The following is a 19804-nucleotide window of genomic DNA, read 5'->3' on the forward strand; positions in this document are numbered from 1 at the left end:
AGCCTGGGGTCATTTTCAGGGAGGGCTGGACAGAGAAGGCGGCCACTGCCCGGGCATCAGGATGGGAGCGACACCAGGTAACTCAGCAGGACTCTGGGAACCCTTGCATTTTAGAGTCTGAAAAGAAAATAACAGCTGTATGTGTTATTAGATGAGCTTGGCAAATAGGGTCACTTTTTGAGTTCTTCCTACTAGTCCCAGATGACAGACATCTTCCCAGGGCCCAGAAAGCCCTTTGGGATTTTTCACCGTGGTTCTGTTTGTGATAGTCTTGCTGGTCATTGCCTTGAATGAAGGGCGATTCGCTTCTTGGGGTGGGGGTGGGCCAGGCCGACCTCAGTGAATGCGGGCGCACCTGTACCCCGGGAGAAGTGGCCGTGGTGGGGCTGTGGCGTCTTCAGAGTCCTCTGCCGGGTGGCGCATCAAGATGGCGGATCCGCATCACCGTCACTAAGCTAAAGGCCGGCTCTTGGGCAGCCTGCGTCAGCCTCCCCTTTCCATATTGACCCAAATCAGAGCTTCTCTTCTCACCTTCGTCTTCTTCATTTTCTTCTTAGGTGAAACAGTGGTCCTTGAGTTCTTGACCCTTTTAATTTTGTTTGCGTCATCATGGCGGCTGTGGGTTCTAGGCTTTTCTCCATACCGCAGCCTTGCGCTATAGGCGCGTGATCCCCCGCCCCGCCCCGCCCCGCCCTGCCCCGCCCCGCCCCACCCCGCCTTCTTGTGACCGAGAGAGAAGATGCACCTCTACCGCCACTGAATGCGGACAAACCATCCTCCCCTTTCTCTTCTCTATCCCGTCAGCTGGAGCGTGGGGCAGAGGGACAAACAATTGCTTATGAGGATGAGGGACAACTTGGCTGGAGCCCCCTCCCTCCTTTCACTGGGTACTATTTTTCAGTCTCATGCTTTCTCGCGGATGATGCTAGCAGTGACATTTGTCATTGAGCACCTCCTCTTCTCTCCAAGGACCTCCCAGGGTGACTCATTTGGGATCTCTGGTAGGAGTGGCTCCTGGGCCTTGGGAGCCAGAGCAGGGCAGGGAGATGTGACCGAGGTCACATGAGAGAGTTAAGCAGGGCAGGGGATGGGAGCCAGCCGTCCCCACTCAGAGTGCAAAGGCAGACACAGCCCCTTCATGTCATGTTTTGCACCCGAGTAGAGAGCAGCTTGACCTAAAAAGATTGTATGTTTATGGACGTTGGAACCTTTCATGTCTCATTTTCTTTGTCCCAAGCTGTGTATATGATAAGAGCCTGGATTTCGGGCTTCAGGCAGCTCTGTGGTCTCTCAGGTTCATTTTCTGAAAGAGGTGGTAAACAGGCCCTCCTTCATCAGACCCTGTACCCTCTGTTACTGGCCTTTCTCCAGGACATACGTCCCATGTCATTTTGCCCAATATTGTCTTGCGTCTTTCATTGGGTGGCGGGCAACAGCCGAGGGTCATCGTCCCAGAGCCACATACTAACCCCAGATGGGCCCATGGTTGAGATCTGCTCGATTCATTGCTTGGTTGGCTCTGTGAGCTGAGCCCACCTATCTTCCTTTCTCTTCTTCCTCACAGAGGACTCAGAAGAGTGCAGCTTGCTCTGTGAGTGGGTGACAACCTCTTGGCGACTCAGGCTCAGCTGAGGATGGTGCCAGTGTGCCGGAGACAGCCGTCATACTGCCGGATAGAGTGGCTCACTTGCATGTATTTGGAACAAAAAAAGGAGATGCCTGGCAGCCCCACTCTCTGCAGTAAGTATTCATCTGCATTCTTTTACATTCCTTTATTTCTTCGAACATCAGAAATGGATAGATGTTTATTGAGCCCAGCCACCTGCTATGCCTTCTCCATTCTTCTCCCACACACCCCGCCCTTCGTCCTCCAGAAGAGAGGACTAGATTGATTTTCTCATGCTACTGGATAGCTGCAGAGAAGCTAGAATTTGCTGTTCAGCCCCCACACATCCCCCTCACATTTGGGAGAAGTTGATTTTCCCTAAAACGGAGCCAACAGCCTGTGTCCCTCAGTGCGGAGTGTTAATGGGCTGCCTGGAAGGACCCTGTGTGCCCTCACGGCCCCCAGCCGGGAAGTGAGGCTCCCCATTGGCTGGCAGCGGGAGGATGGTCCTTGCCAGCACCTAGCATGGTTCTCTGCCAAGTTCTAGCTCCACATCTCCAGGCTGGTAGGAACCTAGACTATATATAGCATTGTGCTAAGCAATTCTTATCAGACGTGTCTGCCCTCCCCTGTGGGAGTGGAGCACTTCTATCAGAGAACCAGAACCTAGAGAGCGTGAGCCATCTCCAAGGGCCTTTTATTCTGGGAAGGGGTGTGTGTGTGTGTGTGTGTGTGTGTGTGTGTGTGTGTGTGTCTGTCTGTCTGGTTCAGGGCTGCTTACTTTCCTCCTGTATTGCAGATGCTGATAGATTGAAAGGTCATGCTAGATGAAGGTGCTGATGTGGGATGAGGGCCAGGAGGGGCTGATAACTCTCTGATGGATATTGAGCTTAGAGGGAGAGAAGCTAGGGGCATGTGACATGGCTGAAGGTACAGTTGAGCCCTGCCTCCGCTTTCTCTTCCTGGTTTCCTGTTTGCCATGCTTTGCCTAAGGATGTCTTTTGACCTCTCTCTTCCTTCTTTCGGACCTCTTGCATTCCCTGCCTTCCTCCACCACTTCCTCCTACCTTTGATTTTCTTTAGGATATATGAGGGCAAACACAGTGACTGGCATCCTGGGTCTGTGTCTACTCTTCATCCTTACCCATTTGGGGTTTCTGGAGATCTGGCTCCAGTTAGGCAGAGAGGGCTCAGCTGTCCTCTGGAGGAGTTTTGGTGGTGGGTGAGCATGTTGAGTTGTCTGGTTCAGGGCAGGGTGGGTTGGATATTCCCCTCTTTCCTCTCATAGGTGCTGTTGAGCCACCAATTTTTGTGGTTTTGTGACCACAAGTGCTGACTGATGCGACATGACTCCAGTCTTGTCAGTGAATCATCATCAGGCTGCTTACTGGAAACTGGATGCAGCAAGGAAATAGGATTTAACCGCTCTCTGCCTCCCAGGTAAGTCCAGCATAGGCTGCTCCCTCCAGCCTTCCCCCCATCCTCCTTCCTTCCCATGAACACCATTTTCCTTATTCCACCAGGGAATCCTCAGACGTCTCTATTCAGAATCTCCCAAACAATTGTTCTCTTTTTTGCATTCTTCTCCTTCTGGCTTTTCTGTGAATGGGGTTAGCAACCAGCACAGGGTTGGGGGCAGGATGGGCAGCTGAAGTGGTCGGGCTGTGCGGACGTGTGGGAGATAGCTGGGTAGTGTTGCTGGGTGTGGCAGTTGGCAGAGCATTTGGGCCTCCCACAGTAATAGAAACTCTCTTTGGCTCCAGCATCCAGCAAGAGGTTCTGGGTTTAACTCCTCGGTAATCCTTGGAGCCTTCCTGGTGCCTGGGGATTCTCTCCCCTGTGTAGTCTCAGTGGATAGCCTGTCTTAACTCTAGGTACATTTTGCCTTGAGGGGGCTTAGTCTAGGATGGTGGTCTGGAGTTTGGACTGGACTGAGCAGTGAACTTTGGGACTCTCCCTAATTTTGGGGTTTCTTTGAATGAGCCACTTTCTTCCTCTAGGCCTTCATTGCCTTAAAAAAAAAAAAATCCCCGGTCCAGTAAGCCATTGCAAAGCATCTCTAGGAAGTTGACAAAGAAATGCTTTTTTTCTGCCTCACTTGTTGCCAATCACAGTAATGGCAATGGTGATTAAAAATGAAAAATGATGATGGCCTGCAGAATCGGGGAGGTCAGTGGCATCATTGATACGATTCACAAAGCAGACTCTCGGTGCCCGCACATCACTAGGAAATCTCTCTCCTATCGAGTAGATGACTACAGCATTCTTGGCCAGTAAAGCCAGTTGGAATTAGCCAACAGCAGATTGGTCTGGGCTCTAAAGATAAAAGGAATTATGCTGGGTAATTTTTGGAGGTACCTATGGGATCCTACCTCTGGCCACACAGTGGTCACCTCTTTCTGCTCATATGTTTCGGTGGGGATGGGGGGTTCCTCTTCCCCATGCTGTTCCCGTTGCTATCCAGGGAAGACTGGCCAATTCTGCTTCCTGTTATTTCTTCTTCTCCTCTATCCGTTTGAGATGAGTCTCTAGGTTGGCTGTGAACAGCCTGAGGAATCCAGGGCTGTTTGGAAGAATCTGGTGTCTCTTCCTTCAAGGACCCTGACAGGTCTCAGCCCTCCAGCAGTACTACAGTGAGGGATGGCAGGGGGTGTTGGAGTGGAGAGATATCGACTTGGGTGCAGCTGGGGAGACTTAAGAGGAGCGAGCCAAGTCCCTCAAGAAGTGTTGGCTAGAGTCTCGCCAGCCCTGGCTGTAGGGCTGGAGCCAGACATAGCTGCTGGCTGTGCTTGGGAGTCTCAGCCCTCATATGTGCCGTGCATCCCTGGGCATAGCTCTTTGTGACCCCATTCCCACGAATAGCCCTGTCCTTGGTTAGATTGGGAAAACCAGAGTGGGAAGTAAAGGGGAGGTTGGTTTTGCTCCTGGTCATGCAGTTATCTCTGTGGCCTCTGATGTTTCCAGAATTGGGATTGGTGCTTCCCTGCTGATTTTCCTATTTTTGTCCCTCATCTGGTTCTTTTCCTCCTTGCTCACCAGTCTGGGTTCTACACACATGACATGGGGCATTGTGTGTTCCCAATGAGGATAGCAGAACAGTTGGTATCTCCTGAGAGAGGGGCCAGCGTATCTGGCACTTTTTTCTTGAACCTTTGAATTTCTGAGGTCTGGGAATCAGGAGGCAGCATGGGGACTCTCCATCCAGGATCCAGCAGAGGTTAACAGAGCTGGTGGCTCTGGAGCTGAGGTGGTGTGGCTTGGCTGGGAGTTGTGGGGGAGAGGCCCTGCCAGGGGCCCTGATTGGTCAGTACCTTCTCTATTCCATTGAATCCTGGTCCAGTCAGCTCTGTGAATTGTTTAATGCATATCTTGGCTCTGTCCCCTGGCTCGAGTGTCCCTAAGGCTGCAGCCACAGCTTTAGAGAAGATCTGTACCTTGTGCTGGTCACTTTTTTGGGCGTGTTACCTCCCTCTGAGATATGTAAGAGATACCACCCTTTCCCACCAGCCTGCTGTCTGTGGGAGGCCCTCATTTTGCTTTGCTTTTCTGAGACTTGGAGTGGCTGTGAGGAAAGCATGGACTGAGTTTGCTGTCTTGCTGGCTCCTTCCACAAGAGCTGCTCATGGGCTGATAAAGCCAGAGAACACCTCCAGGGCCCCATGGCCTGTGCGGAGCCTGGTACCATAGTGTATGTCAAGACTGTGGGGATGGACTGGGGACATGGGGGCAGATAGAGCCACGTGGGGAGGTGGTATGTGTGGTTAGATCACAGGAGCAAGTCCAGGAGGGTGTGGGAGGACAAGTCCAGTGCTCAGTCAGGGCTGCCTGTCATGGCCCAGGATGGATGTGTGCATCTCCTGTGAAGGATTAGCATCTGAGTGCCTGGTACTGAAGGTAGGATGGTGCCCCGATCAGAGTCTATAATGAGGCATGAAGGTATGAGATGGGCATCAGAGTTGTTGGTCCAAGGGAAACTGACCTTTTTTAAGGGCCCTCCTCTCCTTATCTGATTTCATCCTCAGAACAACCATATGACATAGGGGTCACTTCCGTTTTATAGTTAAAGAAACAGATTAAGCGACTTAACCCAAGATTTTGGTAAGTGAGGTTGTTGAGATTTAAATGCATGCACTTCTTATTCCAAAGCCTCTACGTTATCTTTACTCTTTTGGGCTGAAGTCAGACATTTTTGTGAACTAAGATTCTCAGAGGACTGATGTGAACCAGAGTGAAAAGGCAGACACCCAAAGGAACTTTCCAGTCACTGGGGACAGTTGTGCCGCATTCCTTTTGGGGGAGGCAGGGCAGACGCAAATGCCCTTTGGTAGCCATGGACAGGCAGAGCTGAGTAAGGCCAGTACATGGCATCTGCTGCTGTGTACGGAGCCTCTGCTGTATGCCAGGGACTGTGCCAGGCGCTAGAGATACAGAACTCAACAAAGCCAACTCTCCACTTTCATGGGGCATACATTCTAGTGTGGAGAGACACCACTAATAATGATTTTTAAAAATAATTCAAAAATATACAGGATAGACATATATGGAGATTGTGTGGGGATGAAAAGGGGGACCCCCCACACACATAAGGAGGAGAATCCAGATGATGGCCAGAGGGATCTAGAGACTTAGGACCTCAGCCACCTGAAGCCACATCAATTGAGCTTTCCTTCATGGAGTTAGGACTGACACAAACTAACCCCCTCTTTTTTCCTAATAACTTGGGAAATCCATCCAAGGCCCCCATAGCTTACAGGAACTTGTCGTGAGTCAGGGATCAAGGTGGAGTAGATGTCAAGCCTTTGGTCTCCAGCAAACCAGTTCTCTCCTGTCTGCCACAGTTGCCGTTGGCCTTCTGCCTCACACCCTCCCAAGCACCAGCTGACTTCTTTCCTCAGCCTGGTCACTGTGCCCCATACTTGTCCATGCAGCACAGGGAAACGTGCAGGTTAGGTCTTTGCCGAGCCACTGGTCGAATGTTTCTGCAGAAGGCTGGTTCTGAACTCAGCCTGTCCTGCCAGAACGAGCCGTTCCCAGAGCTAATCGTCTCACGATAGGGAAGTGATGGGCACCAGGCATAGAGAAGTGACCTGTGCCAGATGCTTGGTTGAGCTGTGTCTTGAGAGGCAGAGGCAGGTTGGTGGTGCTGGGGACAAGGCAGGCATGTGTCATGTGTTCAGCGCATGTAGCTCCAGGGCTCAGGACTTGTTTACTTGGTGGAAGAGGCAGCGGACCTGCGGAGTCAGGCCATGTGATTCTTCGCTCCTTGGCTGATCATGGACAGCTGACCCGCCGGACTGCACACACTGCCATCTGCTGCCAGGGGTCTGAAGTTGCACAGGGATGAGATAGTGTAGTTGGGGGTGGTCAGGGAGGAGGAGGGTCAGGAAAGTGGGGTTTGTGTTGCTCTGTCTTGAGGAGTCAGCCGACCTCGATTCTGGTCCTAGCTCTTGTTGGTAAAAACTCACTCACTTTCCTCCTTTCAGCTCCAGTTTCATTATCTATGAAATGAGGGGATGGAACCAGAATCTCTTTGGAGGTTCCAGCTCTATCCTGGGGCCTCCCTGAATGTTCATGGAGATGTTCCTCAGCCAATAATTCAAGGTGAGGAAAACTAGGCCCAGGTTTCCACAACAGAAGGGGAGGGATCCTGATGACCTGTCTCAGAGCAGCTGAAGAGGTACTGTCAGAATTAGGGTGGGTGGGTGGGAGGAGGTAGTTTTTAAAGAGCCTCCCAGAAGTGGAAGCAGAGGACTGGAGGTTTCGCGAAGGTTTTGATGAGGATCCACCAGGTGGTAGGGGACATGGCTACGGGCTTCCCCCAGGAGGCTTGTTGGAGATGGGGTTATGTGGGAGCTGCTGGGGGGGCCTGCTGTCCTGCAAGGGGCTGACCCAAGGGACCCTGCTCTAGGAAAGATGCTCCGTCCTGTCTGGCCCTAAACCCTGGAGAGAGAATGCAGCTGTGGATTGAGGGAGAGTCTGTGACCCTTGCTGTCAGGAAGTTTTCCTTTATATTTAGCCTTCTCTTTTCATGTGTTTTTTGAGGCCCTCGACTAAAAAATTAAATTTTAAAAAATAACAATGAAAAAATAAAAAATAAACAAAAATATCTCAGAGCCACTGGTTCCATTTTGGCTTTGTAGTCTTGAGTCACTCTTAAAAAGATAGCAAAATAAAACACATGCAGGAAAGCCGAAGGTCCCAGGCCCAGCCAGACGGGGGCTAGGAGTGGCTGGGACTCTGGCCTAGCCTCTCCATGGCAGCGTTAGTCCCAGACATACACCACTTCTGCAAGGCTGTGTGGGTAGGAGGCCCTGGGGCTGAGGGGGCACATTGTGCAATCTGCTAAGCAGAATGTAGAGTTTTAAAATAGCTACATTTCTCCAAGACACTATCTGCTTGCCGCTTTGTGGGGTGTTTACCTGGGATTAATAATAGCTGAGTGCCACCCCACTGCCAGTATGGAATAGCAAACAACAATCTGGGCTAGGACTCAGGCAGGAGAGGAATGGAGTAATAACCATCGTATCAGGTCACATAGTTCTTTTCACACTTGCTGGCTCATTTGGTCCTCACACAACCCTGAAAGGGTAGGTGGTCTTATCCTTGTCGTTGGTAAAACTGAACCAGAGAGTCAGTCCTGCCAAAATCTGACTGCTTATAGCTGCTTCTCGTGGGTCTCCCATCCAGGTCCTCTGACTTCAGCTGTCGTTTCTCTGGGTTCTGACTAGTGGGGCGGGGACAGAAGTAGGGGAGTGGAGTCTTTGGCAGTTTCCTTAATTTCTGAAGGCCTTAGAGGGCCTAGAGATGCCTTTTCTATGTGTTGAATGGGCAACAAAACCTCAGCATGTCCAGGTTCTCCAACTCTCTGATGCTTCAGACTTCTTGGAGCTCTTCTGAGAACTGGCTTGCACTTCTTGGCTGGGAAGCCAGCCACTCACCATGTGTTCTTGGAGCGGTTTCCTGCATTTGGAAGCTTCTGGAATATGTGATGCATCAAACCACTGTGACACATCTGTATGGCACCTCACGCGTATGCACACAGGCATGCTTCTGCTGAGTGCAGCTCACTTAGAGATGAGGCCCAGTGTAGGGTCTTTGAAATTTTTCCAACACATTTGTAAGAGATGCCCTGAGCCTTGCCCAGCATGCATGTTGTGTGTATGGTGCCTGTTTGCTGGCTAATGTACAGCGCCTGCTGGAAGCCTTGGCTAATGTACAATGTAAAGTAAGGGACTAGAAACACTGGCTTTAGCTCTGAGTGTCTGCTTCATGATTGACTTGAAAAAGTAGGGCTTACCCACAGAGAGAAAGGTGGGTAAGAGAACTCGTGGGTGTCAGTTTTCCTTAAAGGCAGAGCATAACCCCCCACTCTTTATAAGGGCTGCTAAGGTGGAGTATTGGACAGCAGGACTTCTTGGCCAGTTAGCCCTCTTGAGTGACCTTTGTTTAAATAGACCCAGAACTTGTATGAAGGAGGAAATAATGGTTTATCTTTATTTACAGCGGATTTAGCCACAATGGTTTAGGCTTTTTCTGGGGGGTATTCCTTTAGGACAATTGAGGTTGGACAGGGGCAGCATGCATATGTGTCTCTAAATGTCTGTCGTTTGGTATTTCCTGAATGCATCCTTGGCTCATACAGAAACCCTGTGATGGGGAATCCACAGCGGAGTTGTTTTCGTGGATGAAGCCTTCTGTAGCTTCATGTGTGAAGATTTGTCATGTTGGATCCAGTTCATTCTGTCCACTTGAAGGATGGAAAAGAGAGTGGGCAGAACTTGCAGCAAGGAGAGTGATTTGGGCTAGACTTCTGGGAGAACTGTGCATCGCCTCTGCTGAGGGTTTCTGAGGAAAGATGAAGCCTCTTTATTTGAGGTAGGAGACTAGGTGTCCTCCACAGGATCCTCCCAGTCCCAAGTCTGTGGCACTTTTTGAGACAGTCCCTGGAACAGCATGAGGTTTGGGTGCCAGGATCTAGAGCAGGCATTTCTCTCCATCTTTCCCATCTGCCTTCAAGACAGGCCCAAGCTGGATGCAATTGAGGGGATGCATGGGCAGGGTACACCAACGTGGGCGTCGAACCTGGAACTTTGACCTTGTCTCCCTTTACAGAGAGAACTTCTGGCACTGATCTTATAGGAACTGGTGTTATTTGCATATAAAATAAGAGAAAGGCATGTTGTCCCTCATCTTTTCCAGGAAAGAGCCCTGAGCTGCTCTAATCCTATGGTGGGGAGGGAGGAGGGCCGTGTAGAGGATGCAGGGCCAGACATGGTTTGCTGGGAAGAAGGTAGGAGGTGGGAGAGGAACATCCCAGGGCAGGCCCACAACTCTGGGAGCCACAGACATTGCCTGCTGTGCTAAAGGCAAAGGCATGTGTTCAAATGGGCCTACTATTTAGAGGTAACCCACAGTCTGAAATAAATCAGTTAATGGCTAAATGAGAGTTGTATTAAATATGGAAAATCATATTTTTTGTGTGTCATCACCACCTACAGATTTAGCATCAACAGGCCTGAAAGGCTGAGGACACTGAAATGGGCCCTGTCCATAAGATCATGCTTATTTTATAATGACTTTTTGTCTCTTTTCGTTCCTTTTTCCCACTCTTTCTTATTCCTTAGGTCTACGTGAATATTTACTTATGCAGTTGTGTTATTTCCTTGGGGTACGGTTCTTCCAGTGTCATTGGCATCAATGAATATGTGACTTTGATTTCAAGTGTAAACAAACCACTGGTTCAGGGCAGGCACGAGCCGTCTCTGAGACAAGGACTCCAGCAGCTGCCTACAGATGCCCTTCCCCCAATAGCCCTGGACTGTTTCGGCCAGACGCCTGAGACGAGAGTCAAGGGTGTTCTTGCAGAGACCTGCTCAACCCCATGTCATGTGTCCTGCCTGGAGGGTGGTGCTCATACATGCATCTTCCAGCGTTATTAGCTGATACTGCTTTTCAGCTTGACCCGAGGAGTGGTATTAGAAGTTTGAGACCGTACATCCCTTGCTAGGTGAGAAGGGGGTCAGAGAGGACAGGCACAGACGGAAGAAGGGGAACGCAGGCTCTGGCCACTAGCCTCTCTCAAGACAGGTGAACTTTGTGTTAAGCGAACTCATTTAATCTTTTGGGCCTAATAGAAGTTATTTGTATTTTCTCTCCTTCTCTCTTTTCCCTCCTCTCTCTCACTCACCCTCCCCCCACTCCCCAGCCTCCAAAGAATTTAATCTGCTGGACAACAAACAATACTGTTATAAAACTTTGAAAACAAGAGGGCGCGGCCTCCCTGACGAGGAGAAGGGCATGCCGGGTAACGGCCTGAGGGAGCGTGCCAGGCCTGAGATGGAGCCGGGCGAGAGCCCAGTTGGCTGGGTACCTGGGCGCCTGCCCCTGCATAGCCCACTAGCCACGCCATCCCCAGGCCAGAGGGGAAGGAACCGAAACAAAAGGAGGGGCAGAGAAACGCTTGAAAAGGGAAGTTGCACATGTTCCCCTCTCTCTGATCTGATGGGAATGCACTAGACTGTGAAACTTCCTCCTCCACCTCTTCTCCCGAGCTCTTCCCTCCCTCTTACCGTCCTTCCTCCTCTCTCCTCCCTCCTTTCTCCTCCTTCCGCCTCCTCCCTTCTCCTGCCACTCACTGTTCTTGAGCCTGGCAGACAGAGGTCCTGATAGCAGAATGAGGCTGGAATAGCACTGTAGGTGCAGCTACCAGCTGGGCCAGCCAAAGGGGAAGGAGAGAAAGTGGGCTCGCAGTTGGCTTTGGACTCAAATCTACCCTCTGTCTGGCCCAGCCTCCCCTCCATTCTATTAGGGAAGTGGAACCACGTCATGTCACAGGGTGTGCCCAGTCCATGTGTGTGGACCAGGTGTGTGCGCAGGTACTGGGGAGAACTGCCACTCGGAGGTTAGTTCAGGAAGCACCCTGGGCTTCCTGGTGCTCCCCTTGGGCTGTGCTCTGCTCTGGGGAGGCTGTTTGACTTGTTGAAATGCTGTCTCCTTTGAGATGCTGTGCTCTCCCTCCAGGGAGGAGCAGAGGCTGTGCTGCAAGAGGCTGGGGCGTGTCTCTGGAGGAGCTCTTGGGAACAGGAACGTGCTTCTCCCAGCGAGAGCAGCCATGTCGTCTTGTGAGTGTGGTGCCTGGTAGGATACTGCATCTGTTAGTTACTTCTCGGTGGCTGAAGGAGGTCACCAGCTCTGCCTGGGGGAGGTGGAGAAGCTGGGCTTTGGGGCATCTCCCTCCCTACCTCCAGAGTTAGATTTCACCTGAGACTGTGGTTTCGCTTTTGAGTCCATCTTCACTGAGTCAAGCAGATGATTTAGGAATGACCAGGGAGCAGCACTGGTGGTTTGCCTTTGGATCTGCATTGGTTTGGACCCATGAACTCTGTGGTGGGCATTGTGTTTGTGTAATAGACCATTGGTATGCTCATTTTTCCTCTTGCAGAAAGCACTAGCTTCCTTGAAAGCAGTTCAGGGCCATGCCCATCGTTCTGTGCCACAGCTGAGCCCTTCTACTGGGGGAACATGGAGACACTCGAGCTCCAGTCTTCATTCCACTCCTCCTCCTTCCCTTTGCCCTACACTGTCTCCTGCTGTCCCCCCAGCTCATCCCAGGGACAGGGTAACCTTGGTGCATCCTCCCATCCAGCCAGCAGTCCCGACCCAGGGCCCCTGCGCCTGGACTGAGTCTGGGGTTTATGTCAGTAGTGTTAAGGGAGGCATGGAAAACTGAACTTTTAGGAGTGCAGCTGCCTAGGAACATAGACCTTCATATCTCTGACCCAGGGGAAACTGGAAAAACCGATGCTGGGTCCACGTAGACTTGGAAGGCTGTTAACTTCTTGCCTTGTTACCTGAGTAGCCATTTGAGGGACACTGTGGGTTTGGAGGATGTGATTCCCACACTGGGGCTCAGGGCCTGGGAAATGCAGTGGTCCCTGGGTTCTGAGTCCTCCTTTGAAGGCCACCCTGCCAGAAAGGAAGAGTCTGATGGAGGTTTCTGGGGACTTTGGGCCAGCCAGTAACTCCATGCTCCCTCTGCTCCACCCTTGGCCCCTCATGTATATATCCTTCCTTTTATCACCGTTCCCTCTGATTCACAGCCCCCACCCTGACAGCTAAAGACAGAATGCCCAGGCTGCTGCCTAGAATGACAGGAAGTTGGACTGCCCTTTCAGTTTATACGTGCAATGGCCTGGAACTGTCTCTTGAGGGCAAGACATTCCCCTTTTACAAAAGAGCCTTCCCCAGGCCCCTCTCTCACCAAAATGAGCTCTTCCTTGCTGCCAGGAGCCCTGAAATCAGCATTCCCAGAGGAAAGAAGATGGCCATCTGGGCTTGGCTTCCGGCTCCCCCCATCTGGCTGGAACACACATCAGTCACGTAAGTAGCTGTGACTCAGCACCCAGCACTGCCTTGGCAGAACCTTCCCACGTTCTGGATTTGCACACACTGTGGTAGCGCAGCACAAGCAAGCAGGGTTAGGTAACTGGGGACCAGTGTCTGTTTGTTCAGTGGGTTTGCTTATGGATTTCAGAAACAAGGATTCCCTCATCTTCCCATTTTCCTCCCATGTTATTTTTTAGGTACCATGCTAGGCTTTAAAGACAAATCATCATTTATAGAATGAAGTAGAAGCTGCCTTTGCAATCTCCAAACTATTTTTAACCAACAGCCTATAGATTGTATTTAACCCTCAGATGTGTTTGGCCTGCACGGGTTTTTGTTTTTGTTTGAGACAGGGTTTCACTCTGTAGCCCAGGCTGGAGTGCAGTGGCACGATATCAGCTTGCACAACCTCTGCCTCTGGGGCTCAAGCAGTTCTCATGCCTCAGCCTCCTGAGTAGCTGGGACTACAGGTGCGTGCCACCACACCTGGCTAGGGTTATTTTAATGTGTCTGATTTTGCATGCATTTAGACAAAATATGGCCTCTCCAGTTCACTGTATTTCTGCTGCATGCTGTTGCTGCTTCTCTGTCTCAGGTTTCCTGCCCAAGCCCTCTGAGCATTTGAACGTGCTGTGAGCAGCCTACCTCAGCCTCCTGTCTTTACACATGAAGACACTGAGGCCCATTCAGGGCAAGTGGCGGGTCCCTGTTCTCAGAGTTGGGGCCAAGCAGGTATTAAAACCATTGTGTTCTGATTCACTGTGTGCCCAGGCAGATTAATGCCCTGGTGTGAGGTCGAGAAGCCTCCAGGTAGAATATGGGGACAGAAGTGGACCAGGTTGGAGTATAGCTCCCACACCTTTTCCCTGCGTGGCAGCACTCACAAGACTGACAAGCCCACCCTTCTGGGTGGGTGATTTTCCTCCCCAGACAGCCGTGCCAACCCTTTCACCTTCAGCCAGTTTGTTTGGAGTCATTAGGCTGAGGTGGGTAAAACCCATCACCCTCCTTGGATGGCAGAGCTCTCAGCAGGCTGGGATTTTCATGGGCTGCCTTCTTACAGGTCTAGGTGGCCTTCGGGCATGGTGCCAGGGAGAGCAAGCCCCTTCCAGCCCTTACCAAACTAACTGGCTTCTTCCTACTAGGGAACAGCCACCAGCTTGTTTCAGCAAAGAGTCATTGCTCAGCTGACTCTGAGAGGAGAAAACTGGTTCTGTTGGGAGAGCTGAGACCTGAAGGACCCCTTTTATCCAGCGGAATTGGAAAGGCAAAGGATTTCAATACTAACATGATTTTTTCTCCACTTCTTTTAGAGTGTTTAATTAAAGTGATGCATTGTTAATGGCTTCTTATCTCTTCTTCCAGAGAGTTAAGAGTTAAATTTTAGAATCCAGGAGTGGGGACCCAGACTCTGGCTTCTGTTAACTCCCTCAGTGGCAGTGGCACCCTGCTGTGCACAGCCCCTCTGCTGTACTCCGAATGGTCCCTTACGGGTAGCAGGAGAGACATTAAATAATCACACTGATGACCAAGTGAGATAAGTGGTTTTTGAAGGAAAGAACTTGAAGCCGGCGAGGACCACTTAACCTTCTAGCAAGGGCAGGACTCAGGGAGGCTTTCCTGAGCTGCGGGGAGGATGACTGAGGTTCCCTGGAGTGGTGGTGGGTGGGGGCGGGGCTGAGGGGTGGTAGCTAAGGGAGGGTGAAGGAGAGTATTCCAGAAGAGACAACAGCTTAAGCAGGGCCTTGCCATAGAGGAAGGTGCTTTCTGATCACCGCGGGACACCTGTGTGATAGCTCCTAGGGAGGGTGTTTGTGGATACTGGTAACTAAAAGTTGACAAGGAAGAGTGGTTAAAAGGAAAAGCAGAAAAGTGAGAATCTCATCAAATCCCCTCATTTGACAGGATTTGGACTCCCAGTAGTAACTGTCCTTAAACACTCACTCCAGACCTTACAACCCTGGCTGTTACCTGGTTAACAAGCCCCAGGTGTTGGCTACAGGTGTCATCACTGAGAGCCCTTGTGTGCAGATCTGCCCCAGCTCTCCCAAGTGTGGCTGAGGCTAGCGAGTCCCACCGTGGGCCGTAGAGCCTAGCGCTGGTGTCAGAATTGCTTGTTGTAGGTTCATCTTCAGCCTCTTTCCCACAGCCACAGCCATGCTGGGGAAAGACGGCAAAGGCGCTAGAGGAGCAGGAGAACAAAGCAAGCTGCCTTAGACCACCCGGCCTTCGCAGAACCCAGATCATGCTCCTGTCTCCCCCTAAGTATAACGTGTTATGTAGTCAGTATGATCCCATTCAGTGCAGAAGTATCGCTTAGGAATTTCCTGCCCCACCCACCCTGTTTTGTTCTTAATGAAGTTCCAGAACAAAACGAGATGATAGTCAAGTTATGGAGCAGGCTGCAGTGGGTACAAGGGCAGAAACACAGTCTTTGGAGTTAGACCTGGGATCTGCATTTATTGGTTGTGTGACTGCAGACAAGTTATTTAGCCTCATTAAGGATGAATTTCTTCGCAAAAATTGGAATAATACCTGCCCCATACGACTGTTGTGAGAATTAAATACCACAACTTTTGATGTTCAAATTCTATTTCTTCTCCTTCTAGCAACACATACTGTTAGTGCCAGGAACCATAAAAATTATAAGCCTGTATCTAGAGGCCTGAAAGAAACCTAAAATATACAGTTTCTACTCTGTCTCTTTTCTCTTGGTTATGGTATCAGAGGAAATACACATATTTTCTTAGCTTCAAACAACCAAAAAAGATGATGCAGTAAGGAGATGGGAAATCTAATTTGGAATACAGTGTGCAAATCTTACTTTCAAGCAGATTTTGAAAATAAAACTCAATTCTTATGTTAGAGGATTATCTGCGTAATACAATTATAGGGTACCAGTTTTTAAAGTCACATCAGAAGTTAAGTAAGATTGCAGATTGACGGGGTCACATTTGAATGTTCTGATACTTACATATGGGGTGGGAAGGAGGAACGCATGCTCTTCTCAAGTAAGACACATAGAAGAGTTGTCCTGACCCAGGTGAGACTCACCGTTGTGTAGCTGGAGCTTCATTCCACAGGCAGATAGGATGCTTGTGTCCTGATGAAGTAAGAGAATATATCTGGAAACACTTTGTATACTGTGAAATACTATACAAATGCAGGGCAGTACAAATGTAAATATTAATGTATTTTAATAATAATTTTAGCTATTTTATTTCATCATATATAATAATTTGTAGTGACTGGTGTGAAGTTAAATAGAGTTAACCTAGAATTAATGAGTTTTGTATTGCTCTCATCTATTTGAAGCATCAGCTGTGCCTTTCATGTTGCTTTGTGCAGCCCTGTGTAACCTCCTCTGTGCCTTTCCCATGGAGCACTGTGTCATATCACAAGTAGAACTGCAAGAAGATATTTCTCCTCAGGGCAGAGGCTGGGTCTTCCGATTGAATCTCCCTTCTTTCTTCATTGAGATCCTCTTCTTCTGGAAGCTGGTTTCACATGGTGGCTTAGATTTTTCCATCTTTGTATCTAGCACCATTTGAAATCAGTGTTTTAGGAGTAAGAATTGCAGCACAGCCAAGGGTGGACTGCAGAGGAACTGCTGCTCATGGGACTGGCTCCTCTCCTCTTGCCACTTGAGTCTGTTCGAGAAGTCCAGGGAAGAACTTGAAGAGCAAAATACACTCTTGAGTTTGTTGGGTTTGGGGAGAGGTGACAGTAGGGAAGGGGGTTGTGTTTAAAATAAACACAGTGGCTTGAGCAGGGGCAGAGGTTGTGATGCTATTTCTGTTGACTCCTAGCAGCCATCACCAGCATGAATGTGTTGGTAGGGCCTTCGAGTGTGGCGATTGTCATATTCTGTTGGATAACAATATATTGGGTATCGATTGTCATGGGGCAGGGGAGAGGGGAGTACACCTAGAGGACCATTTTGTCCACATCGGCACCGTCAGTCTGCTCTTAGAGGATGCCCTGGAGTATTCAGCGTCGATTGCGGGGCACCCGAAATCAGACTTGCCACCTGGACTGTCGAGGTGCAGACCTTAGGAGTACCACTGGCCCATCTCTTACACAGGCTGACCGATTTCTCCTGGTGTTCAGAGTCTGTTTTTGTCTAGCACCATTTGAAATCGGTTATGATGTAGGGGGAAAAGCAGCAGCCTCGAAGCCTCATGCCAAGTCTGGGCAGCAGCAGCCTGTGGTTTCCTGGAAGATGGATGGGCAGAGAAAGGGGAAGGAAGATCATGCTTTTCCCTACTAACTTCTTTAACTGCATGTATGATACATTATTGCAGAGGTAAGAGATAGTTTAATGGATTTTTAAAAACAAATTACTATAATTTATCTGATGTTCTCAGTTGCATTTTGCTGAAATGTAGTGCTATTCTAAATTCTGTAAATTGATTGCTGTTGAGTTATCTTTCTGTTGAGAAGAGTCTATTCATGCATCCTGACCTTAATAAATACTATGTTCAGTTTATCATGTCTGTTTTTCATCCGTTATTTCCCATTCATAATTCTGTGACGATAAGAAGTGGGTCCTGAAAAATTAATTGGCTATGCAGATCTTGCCTACTTCATAAAGAATTTGAAGTAGGTTACAGCCAGCCAGACATTAAAAATGAAGCCCATTAAGACAAGAACGAAATTCTATGAGCCAAGAAATAAAATGAGAGAAAAGATTAGGGAAGAGAAGAAATGTTAAAGATCAAGGCTAAGGGATACTCCCTACTGAATGGGAAAACTCCTGGGTTCCACCTGGGCTGTAGACACAACCCTTCTGCCAGCAACTGTTCCTGCAAGGAGCTTGTGCTCAACTAAACATACTGTCACGTGGTTCCTTGAAGGGGCACAGCACTGATTTGACTTGCATTATAAAAGATTGAGTGGTGCTTTTGACTATTAGTTTATGTCAACACTTGAAAACAAGGTGAGCCAGTTTTTATTCGTGTTTGTTTGTTTGTTTGTTTTAGACGGAGTCTCACCCTGTCACCCAGGCTGGAGTGCAATGGCACCGTCCCTGCTCACTGCAACCTCTGCCTCCCGGGTTCAAGCAATTCTGCCTCAGCCTTCCGAGTAGCTGGGATAACAGGCGTGCGCCTCCACGCCCAGCTAATTTTTGTATTTTTTAGTAGAGACGGGGTTTCACCATGTTGGCCGGGCTTGTCTTGGACTCGTGACCCCGTGATCCACCCACCTCAGCCTCCCAAAGTGCTGGGATTACAGGCGTGAGCCACCGCGCCTAGCCCAGTGAGCCAGTTTTGTAAAGGTATTCAGAGATTAGCCAGATTTGATTTGATAGGGGATCAAGCTTGTAGGATCTTCAGGAAGGCAGGCTGTGGCCCCTTGATCAGGCTTTTTGCACAGGAGGTGCATGACTGTGAACTACCGGCAGTACAACTCTTTTAAGCCAGTGGCTTGCAATAAATGATGGCAGATCAGCCACCTAGGAAGCCATTTCTAAGCCCAACCCACTGCCACAGTCTTCCCCTAGATGGCTGCCCTGCCCAGTGGCTGAGAGTGGGGGGCAGAAGTAACATTTGCTGGGAAGACTTTCCAGTATATGTGTTGCACCCCCTCACTGCAGCTGCAGTGCTGTTTCAGGCTGTTGATGGAAGAACCCATGTTCTAATCCCCAGGATGTGGTGGGAAGACCCTAAGTGGTGGTGTTAGTTAAGACCGTAAGTTATATTGTTTTGTTCACTTCCCACTGGATAGGCTACAATAGTATTAAATACCTATAGGTCAGACATCTTTGGGGTCTGTTGTACTACCTACCAATTAAACAGTTTTTGATCCACCCACCACGCTCAAAGCTCCAGCCTAGGTGTTGCAAATACAAACAAGACAGACTTGCTCTCAGGAGGCCCTGATTCCAGTCCTCAAATGAGTAAGTGTGAAATTGAGTTCAGCATTAAAGCACAAAAACAATGATTTTGAGACATCTTTTCTATAAAAGAAGTTTATGGTACTCTCATTGAATGCTTAAATAGTGCCACATTGCTAAGTCATAAGAAGCAAAATGTAACTGCGGTGCCTCTCAAACAGGATTATTTTGTTTTATTCATTTGGATGTGGACAGCTCTTTATCTAAAATTGCCATTTTGAGGTGGTTTTGCACAATAAATTGGTAATTATGTAGAATGTTTCTTCCAGAGACAACATCTTGAATCGGGTTTAAGAAGCCATGCTGTCAACCTAGGTGGAAAATGCTTTGTAGGACATGGGTCCTGCTTATCTAAATTTTACCAGATTTTATTAGCTGTGAATTTATAAGCGGGTCTTGGTGAATAGATAATGAAAAAAATTGAGTGGGGAGGCTTATTAGACTGACAGCACCTTCAAGCCTCATGCAAGTTGGACTGGAAAATCCCACCTGTGGAAGTAAACACTGATGAGTCCTTAATAAATATGGATGAGACAAGTCAAATATTTGGCCAATTTAGGTGAAACAGAAATAAGTTTAGAACCGGGCAATTATTTGTGTAACATACTGGCCCAGACCTTCACTTTGAGAAGCTGGTGTGTAGTTTCAGGAGAGTACCTGGCAGACTAGTGTGTCCATACTTCGATGGAGCTTGAGAGTTTTCCTTGAACACAAAAGTCGTATTTTTTAGTTTATTCTAGTATGATGGTGCCCTACCCTATCTTCCTATTCAGTTCACCCAAAGAGCCTTTAAATTAGTGTTCCCTGGGTCCCATCCCTAGTCTCTGGTTTTGCTGGTCTGGGAATGGGCCTGGACATCACTGTCGTTTTAAAGTTGAGAGCCTCTCTTCTGTGGTCTTGTTCCTAAAACGCTTTAC

At 49.2% G+C, this 19804-nt stretch overlaps 1 protein-coding gene across 10 annotated transcripts in view; it reads left to right on the top strand.

Moving 5' to 3' along the window:
* The window catches only part of CD34 (CD34 molecule), a 109300-nt gene extending 91820 nt beyond the window's left edge, over positions 1–17480 (top strand). For 2 of the 10 annotated variants that reach the window (XR_010114689.1, XR_010114687.1), the window contains 5 exons: positions 1565–1740; positions 2895–3046; positions 7090–7207; positions 9249–9481; positions 10231–17480. The gene's annotated coding sequence lies outside the window, so the exon portion shown is untranslated. Of the gene's footprint in view, positions 1–1564 lie in introns of all 10 variants that reach the window. The other 8 variants (XR_010114688.1, XR_010114684.1, XR_010114685.1 and 5 more) reach the window with 7 other exon arrangements.
* Positions 17481–19804: the final 2324 nt, after the last annotated feature.

This window comes from Symphalangus syndactylus, chromosome 19 (genome assembly GCF_028878055.3).
Source record: "Symphalangus syndactylus isolate Jambi chromosome 19, NHGRI_mSymSyn1-v2.1_pri, whole genome shotgun sequence".
NCBI classification, from domain to species: Eukaryota; Metazoa; Chordata; class Mammalia; order Primates; family Hylobatidae; genus Symphalangus; species Symphalangus syndactylus.